This window comes from Malus sylvestris, chromosome 9 (genome assembly GCF_916048215.2).
Source record: "Malus sylvestris chromosome 9, drMalSylv7.2, whole genome shotgun sequence".
NCBI lineage: Eukaryota > Viridiplantae > Streptophyta > Magnoliopsida > Rosales > Rosaceae > Malus > Malus sylvestris.
In genome coordinates this window covers 16,609,184-16,617,719 of record NC_062268.1, presented here as the reverse complement: position 1 = coordinate 16,617,719, position 8,536 = coordinate 16,609,184, and positions in this window count along the sequence as shown.

The following is an 8,536-nucleotide window of genomic DNA, read 5'->3' as shown; positions in this document are numbered from 1 at the left end:
CTCAAAGAAGTTGGATTTTATGACACGGGACAAGTCATAACTCTCAAAACACCAAATCTGGCCAAGTCACATATCCCTGCAACCTTCAAAGATGTGGTGTTCGTAATTGAGTTTGTGTTGGAGTAAGTAAGTAAGCCATCTTCTCCAACTTCGATTTTATTATATACTAACTTGCTGATTTTGATGATTCAGGCACCTACACTAGAATTTAAACCATTGTCGGATCACGTCAAGTATCACCTTCCATTCAAGGATCAACTCCATGCCGTGGGCCCTGTACAAGTTTAAATGGATGTATCATCCAGCTGGAAGACGTTAAAGCAAGCGCTTCTTGGGAGGCAACCCATGTATTCAAATAAGGAAGATTTTTGAATTGCTCCACAATCAGTTTTGCATTTCTAAAAACCTTCCCTTTTCTGTAGTTTTATTTTGCCATGATTGTCATTTTTAATTTGTTGCTTGTTTAATTGTTTTTGGTGTGGGTTTATTTTTGAAACACTAACAGTTATGCAAGGTATTTTTACATTCATAAAAAAGAAAGGAACATTAAGCAGATAAATACAAGAGGGAGCCTTCACAAAGGCTGCTTAGGAGAAGTCTCAGTAGTCGGCAGAGCTTCAGCAGTCGGTGGAGCCCCAGAAGGAGGAGGTATCGGAGGTTGATCATTTGGAGCTTCATTACGCGGTACAGCCCCAGAAGACGAAGGCAAATGCTGTTGGAACAAACCCACAAACCTCTGATGATCAAGTAAAATCTAACCATCAGATTCCTGCATCTGGTCAATCTTCATCTTCATGTTTGTAGCATAGTTATGTGCAAGCCTGTGCAACTGTTTATTCTCATGCTTAAGCCCTTTAATCTTCTGTTTGAGACTAATCACTTCAGCCGCCAATGATTCAACTTGATGGGTTCGGGCAAATAGGCGTTGGGCCATATTAGACACGGAACCTGCGCACTGCACACTGAGAGCCAGAGAATCCTTAACAGCCAACTCATTAGATCGTTTGGCAAGTAGTCTGTTATCTTTGGGAGTGACAAGGTTCCTGGCCATCATCGCAGCTGTCATATCATTCTTCATCACCAAATCCCCAACGGTAAGGGGACCAGTAGGGGATATGAAGGATGGGCGCCATATGTTGTCTGGAGAAGGCGGGACTGCCTCTTCACCAAGGTTCAAGTCAAAACGATGGTCGGAGGGGCCAGACATTTTCAGAGGTGTTAAAGAAAGAAGAGGTCGGACAAGTCAAGATCGTAGAAGTGCAAGAAGGGAGTTTTACAGGCAGAAATTCAAGTGTGCTTTGAACATCCTGCGTACCTCTATAAAAATCAACACGCGATGGGATTTCAGAGATCGAAGAGGCCAACTAAAAAATCAAAGAGGCGCTAGCTTTCTCAAAAGCTGGGCTTGCTCAAAAACCACGGCCAATCTTCTTTTCCAGATTTGTTCGCACTTGTCACATGCAACCTCTGCACTCGACGGGATTTCAGAGATCGAATAGGCAATTCTAGATATCGGAGAGGCATCTGCTTTTCCAAACGTGTCAGCATCTGTCACATGCAGAGTAAGCTTTACGGAAATCAAGGGCAGTTTGTCGAAGCGTTTTTCCAGACGTGTCAACATCTGTCACATTCACACTCAGCCTTGTGAAAATTACAGGCAATCTGTCGAAGATCTCTTGTGAAGTAGAAAACACGTGAAGTTCACTATTAAATCATCCAACGGTTGCTGACAAGAGTGAAAGAATAGTACCGGTTATTAATTCCTATAAATGTCACCCTTCACCCTCCATTGCAAGACAGACATACATAACCCTTCTCCTTCTTCTTCTTCAGTGTTCTTTATTTCTTGGGGTACCTCTGCAAACAACTCATCCAAAGCAAAAGTATTTCATATCATGAATGTTGAAAGCAAGAGTATCTCATATCATGCTTTCTCCCTGTCATTCTCCTTGTCGTTGTTTTGGGACAAGGAGAAAGAGAGCAATCAGCCAGCACTTGGTATCAATCTTCCGATCTGGAACCGACTACCTGGAACCCCTTCCTGATTGCTTACCTAGCCTTGCTCTCGAGTACTCATCTTCAACATCTTATGCTTCCTCTTCGTCTACCACATCTGCCTGGGGAACAGATAAAGGAAGTGAAAATGATACCTCGAAGCATGTGAGACAATGTGCCAATTCATCCTTAGTTAGGGGCAAGGAGAAAGAAAGCAAAACGTGGGCACTTGGAAAGATTGAAGAAAGAAACAGACCAACACCTCTACCTCGTGCCTGTCTGCCGTGCAGAAGAAACAAGCAGAGAAGAATGCAGATTGCACAATCAAATCAACCCAGCAGAAGGAGTCTGATTTGAAACCAAGGAACTCTCATAGTCCTTGCTCAGAATTCCAAACCAGTTCGAGATCAAAGCTGTGGAAAGTCAACAAGATCATCTATCTCCAAAACTAGATTTGCGTTCTTAAACTCTACTCTGTCTAGTTTTTACTTTGCCATACTTGTCATGTTTATTCGTTGTTTGTTTGTTTGCTTGTTTTTGTGTGAGTTTATGCTTGAAACATTGAGGACAATGTTTGATTTAAGTATGGGGGGGGGCGTAACCAAGTTGTTTTACATGAAATTCGTAGGAGTTTATCACCCATTACTTCTATTGTTGTTCCTTGCTGTTTTAAGTGTTTTTTAAGCTGTTTTGGAGTGTTTTAGTGTGTTTTGATATAAAATCCGAAAATCTCATAAAAATTTGAAAAATTGTTTTGAAAAACCCAAAAGGAGTTGTTTTTGTATGTTTATTTGTGTCTTAGGGTACCTTCCAACACAATGATGAGGATTTGGTTTTTAATTACATGACTGTTAAAGAGAGTTATAAACTTGGATAAAAATTTGATTTACTCTTTGGTGTATGCTTGGTTATGGTTATAATTTATGAATTCACATGCAATCATAAAGAAAAAACAAATCAGTTTTTGTAACATGCTTGAAAGAAGGAACTCAAATGAACGCTACAACCTTGTGAGACTTGAGTCTAAACGTTTATTTGGAGAGTTAATAATTTGTGCATCTTTGTTTTCTAAAGTCGTTGCATGATCTCATTATTCTTTGCTTGGTTGCTATTTAGAATGAGTTTCATCATTTAGTTCCAAATACTAGAACTCATGCCTATTTCATTCAAAGCATGTTATTGATTTGCATAACACATATTCAAGATGAAGTTGTTTAGTGAGCCAAGAGCCAAAAAGCCTATCCCGTTCATTATGTGTTTAAATTTAACCCCATTGAGCCTTGTGTAGCCTATGTTCTTTGTTACCCACACTATCCTCACTTAGCCTAGAATAGGACCATCCATACCCTTGTTCTTGAAGCATAGTAAAGCATGACTCAAAATGAATTCCTTTTTATTAATGTATTGCAGAAAACAAGTGTGGGGGAAGTGATTCTTGTTGTGTGTGTGTGCCAAAGTCCTTAATAAGGCATGGGTAGGAAAGAAAAAGAAAAAGAAAAATTCGTGGAAAATAGAATGAAAAGAAGAAAAGTTGTGAAAAAGAGCTTTAAAATGTCGTTTGTTGATGAAAGGGTCCAAAAACATTGAATTCGGCCCTAAGTGTTGCATGAATCTTCCCTTTGTATGTAAAAGTTGATTATGCATTCTAAAGAGAATTCCAAGTGTCTATTTCATTGCTTTGCTTGCTATCTCTTTAAGAACGTTTGTTATTCCTATCATTTCTTTGTTAGCCATTACCCCCAAGCCCTGTTACAACGCTTGACTTCAATCTTGAGTGTTGTGTGTTTCAATTTGTGGAGTTTGAAATTGGTATGAGCATATGGTGTCATTGGTTCTCGCATCTAAGTAGTAGCATACCATTCATGAGATCATATCTAAACATGCTTATTAACTCCAGAAATTGCTTTCTTTGTTATAACATATGTGAGTACTAGTCTTCCATATTTACATCAATCTTCTCACATATAACTAGTGTAAGGTGTGTAGTCAGAAAATGTGTGTGAAAATAGAGAGTATCTAGTAAGGAATTGAGGGAATTCTCTAAGGCATGTTACTAAATTCAAAATGTTGTTTTAATTGATTAAATGTGAGCTAGTGAATGGTGACTATGATTAAGTATGCTCGAGGGTAAGGATTGCTTAAATCTATGTAAGTGGTGATCTTTGGCATGTCATGTTTCATTGAAAATCCCTAAGGCAAATGTTGGAAGGTCTAGGTTATGTTTTGTTTGTTTTGTTTGTTTTATTTTGCTCGAGGACTAGCAAAAGCTAAGTGTGGGGGAATTTGATAGGAGCATATTTATGCGACTTAGTTAGCTTGTTCTTGTGCATTTATGTTGTTATTTCTTAGTCAATTATGTATTTTAAGCTATTTTCGTGTGTTTGTAGATTCAAATAACAAAGTTAGCAACAAAGTGCTATATGAAGCATTTTGGAGCATTTTTGGGCCAAGATTGGACAGTGCAAACATGGAGACATGAGGATGGACGTTTTTGAAGGCTAGAAATCAGCATGTGTGTGTGCAAGTGTGTTAACCTACAACTCCAAACATCCATCCACTACACCCATTACATCCACTCATTACCAAACATCCATCCACTACACCCATTACATCCACTCATTACCAAACATCCACCCACTACACCCATTACATCCACTCATTACACCAAACATCCACCCATTACATCCACTCATTACCACAACATACACCACTACCACCTTAATTAGATGGTGGTCCTCTCCCTAGCCTATAAATACATCCACCCTTCACCATAACAGGGAGGAGGAGAAAAAGATCCATCAAAAGACACTACATTCACATCTCACAACTCCATACGCTTACACTTTCATTCCTTGGCCGGGAGAAGACAATCCACCCATCCGCCCTTCACCATAACTCACCTATATCCATCCACCACCATAATTTACCACTCATCCATCAAACCACACTTTGTGCCGCAACAAAGAGGAGAAGGAGGACCCTTGGACGTGCTTGCCATTCAAGTTGGATTGTTGGAGCGTTTTTAGGTGTTTTCATTCTTTTGTTTTCAATGTCTAAATTTTTTTATCTTTGCTTTGTGAGTATGAGGAACTAAACCCCATTAGCTAGATGGGAATTCGAAACCATGTTCATGCTTGCAATATGATTTGATTACCTTCAGTTGTGAATTCAATTTGTTTAACTGCTTGATTGATAACTTATTCGTGTATATTTATTAAGAGTGCACACTTAGTTTGCATGCATCAATATGATGCTAGAGTATAAGGGAGTTTGACCTAATAGTTACAAACTTATATTCACAAGTAGTGGAGGTTGCTTATAAATGATCGCGTTAAATAAATTCTTGGCAGGAGTTTCATGCTCATCATAGTAACGAATGCCTCGTCAATACTTATAGTTTTCATAATGCTTAATGATCTTTTGATTGTATCTTTATTGTGCTGTTCACATAAAGAACTTTTGAAGAATGCTTGAATTGTTGTATGCGCTTTCCCATCCAATTCAATAACTTAAGGAGAACTTGAAGGTTAATTTAAGCGGACTTAATTAACCTGGGGTGTTGAGTTTCATGATTGATCGAAAGAACAACTGAAAATTGGTTTATGTGTAAGTATGTCATTGATATGATATTAACTAGCACTCAAATTAACCCTCTTTTTATCAATTGTAGTAAGTATGTAAGTAGGGATCGTTCTAGGCCGGGGATTAGGAGGGATTGCAAAATCACTTGAAAACTGACTCAAATACGTAAAAACAAGTTTAAAACACTAAACTAGACTCAAAGAATGCAAAACTAAACTTGGAAATACCAAAACAAACCAAAAGACTCAAAACAGCACCAAAACACTCAAAACTGCCTTAAAAACACAATCTAACTTGACTTCTAACTAATATGACTCAACAAAGAAAAGGGGGATTGATTTTGGACGAATTTAAAAACAAAACAAAACTTGTAAACTAGAGTAGATTTTAAAACGAATTTGGTTTAAATGAATGGATGGAAAGCTAGCTAAGGGGTTCATCTCCACACATGTTATACTTGCATTCAAAAAGATTTCCAATTGTTTTTCAATAACCCATGAATTCTCAACGCCCCAAGTTAATTAGGTTCGCTTAAATTAACCTTCAGATTTTCTTAACGTTATTGAATTGGATGATTGCATACGACAACCCAAAGCATTCCCCACAAGTCCCCTACATGATTGCATAATAGAGATACAAGCAAGAATCATTAAGTTCTATGAAAACCATAAGCATTGACGAAGCACTTGTTACTATGATTGCATGAAACTTATGCCAAGAATTTACTTAACGCGATTGAGATCATCAACCTTTACTACTTGTGAATATAAGTCCATAACGATTAGGTGAAATTTCCTTATATCCTAGCATTCAATTTATGCATGATAATTAAGCGTGCACTCTCAACCAACACACACAAATCAATGTACTTCACATAGATAAGTCAATTGAATTCACAACTTATGAAACGCAATTAGAAGTAATCAAATCATATCGCAAGCATAAACATGTATTTCGAATCCCCCCCTAGCCAAGGGGGGTTTAGTTCCTCATACTCGCAAAGCAAAGATACATAAATTTAGACATTAAAATCAAAGGAAAGAAAACACCTAGAATGCTCCAATGTGGCAGCAAGTGCATCCAAGAATCCTCCTTCCTCCTTGCTGCGGCAGAGAACTTTAGACAGGTTTTTGGGGTTATTTGTGGTGTAGAATGGATGGGGAATGGTATGGAAGGCTTTAGGGTTGATGGGTGATGCGGCTAGGGTTGTTTTTAGGCAGAAATTTGGGAGAATGGTGGTGGAAGGGTGCGGCAAAGGCTAAGGCAGATTTCTGGCGTGATTTATGAATGTGAGAGGTGGTGATCTGATCTAGGGGTTAATATGAGTATATATAGGCACTTAAAACCCTAGGGGAATCAGATATGGACTTGAATAACCCAAATCCACAAGGAATTAGGCTTAGAAATCAGAAATCCTAAGGGATAAGGGAATAAGGGTGCGGCAGGAATTATAGGATATGGATAGGCCTTCTAGAATACCTTGCAAGGCAAGGAACTAGGGTATCTAGAAGCTAGGGTGCGGCACCAATGTAGGGATTAGGGATAGGGCTTCTAGAAAGCCCCAAAACTGATAGGAAATGTAGGAACTCACGGCAAGGAGGGGAACACTCTAGAAACTTCTCATTTGTGTCCTACAACACTTAGGAGTCCTTCTAGCATTAGGAAAACATGTCTCAATCCTCCCTTGACTTGGAATTCTTCTCCTTCTTCATCTTGGAAACCTTTCCTTCTTGGACTTGGAAAACTTCTTTGTTGCTGAAACTTGATGCCATTTGGATTTAACTTTCCTACTCCAAGTAGGAAACCTTGTTTGAGTAGGAAACTTCATTCGTCTAGGAATCCACCTTCAATTAGGAATCCTTGATTGATTAGGACTCCTTCTTGGACTAGGATTTCATCTTCAATTTGGCTCTTTTCCTACTTCAACTAGGAATCTAGGAATCCTTACTCAAGTAGGAATCATCATCTTCAAATCTTCATTTTCGTCCAAACCCTTGGCTCCAAATATGTGATATCCATTCCAAGCTCTAATTTGCTCCAAAAGGCTCCAAAATGCTTCTTTTTATGTAATATGCCTTTAAAACCTGAAAACATATAAAACTAGCTTAAAAGACTACTTTACTAAGGAAAAACACTATAAATGCACAAGAACAAGCTAAACTAAGGCGCATAAATATGCTCCTATCAGTCATGTGTGGAGAAGAACCTCCTAGCTAGCCTTCCATCCATTCAATTTACTCAAATTCGTGCAGATTTCATTAGTTCTTTAATTTACTTGTTTTGTTTTCAAATTCGTCAAAACCAAAACCCCCTTTACTTTAAAGTATTTTATTAGTCAAAATCTGTTTTGATTTGTGTTTTTAGGTGTCCCAAAAGTGTGTTAAAGTCCAAATCTGCCCAGTTTGTGTTTTTAGGCAGATTTGAGCATTTTTAGCTTGTTTTGAGTCCTTTGAGTTTGTTTTAAGTTCTTTGAGTCTAGTTTAGTGTTTTTAACTTTGTTTATATGTTTTTAAGTCAGTTTAGAGGTTTTAGCAAGCCCTCCTAATCCCCAGTTTAGAACGATCCCTACTTATACTTATACTACAATTGTCAAAAGAGGGTTAAATTTGTGTGTTAAGTTAATTTTCGCATCAGCGCCGTTGCCGGGGATTAGCAATTTTGCTAATCCCTTGTTATTTCTTTTTGTTTATTTTCATGTGTTTTTGTTCCTAGTTGATGACTTTACTTGTTTTCTTGTTTTAGGTGGTTTATGACTCAAAGTTCTCAACCTATTCATAAGCACATTCATGACTTTGACGACGATTTTGAACGAACTTTGAGATGAGCAAGGAATCAACAAGAACCCCAACCATCTCAACCTGCACCAGATCTTGGAGAAGACAAAGTAGAAGAGCAAGAGGAGCCCACGACACAGGTTGTAGAGGAAGATCCCAACATGGCAGCGGACAATCGAACAATC